Here is a 585-nt window from a genome sequence, read left to right as displayed (position 1 = left end):
TCTCTCTCTCTCTCTCTCTCTCTCTCTCTCTTTTTCTCGTAGAGTCTGTTAGATTCCACTTACTGTCTAAACTACTCACTGGCACCTTTCTTCACTATTATCAACCGCAGGCTGTCCTCGTGTACTCGGGAATCGACACGTAATGCCACTAGACACACTCTTCTCGACTAACCCGATCGTAAATACCGGAACGCTTTACTCTTGAAAGCCGCGGTGGATACGCGTTCAAAGCCGCCTTCCTTTCGCGCTGGATACCTGCCCGCAACTTACGTAATGCGCTCTGATCGATTTACTCCTGCAGGCTTTCTTTTTGTCTTCTTCTTGTTCAGTTAATTCATTTGTTTTCTGGCTTTCGTTAAAGCCGCGCGGAGGAGCCAAACTGATCAGCAACGATGAAAATGTTTTTCCGCGACGCCGTGATTGATTGAACTTTAACGAAATTTCAGTGAACGGAGATAGGATTGATCAGTTTGTTTCTACCCCGGCAGTGCTTATCTACTTATTCTTGTTTCTTCGATTCGCTTCGAGGTCGCACGTGTCGGCGGTAAAATTTTATGAATTATTTTTTTAACGCTGATTCGCAGT

The sequence above is a fragment of the Ceratina calcarata genome, unplaced genomic scaffold, assembly GCF_001652005.2.
Source record: "Ceratina calcarata isolate Rehan_Ccalc_2016 unplaced genomic scaffold, ASM165200v1 scaffold129.2, whole genome shotgun sequence".
NCBI classification, from domain to species: domain Eukaryota; kingdom Metazoa; phylum Arthropoda; class Insecta; order Hymenoptera; family Apidae; genus Ceratina; species Ceratina calcarata.
The sequence above is the reverse complement of the archived record's forward strand: the minus strand, read 5'-3'. Positions refer to the sequence as shown.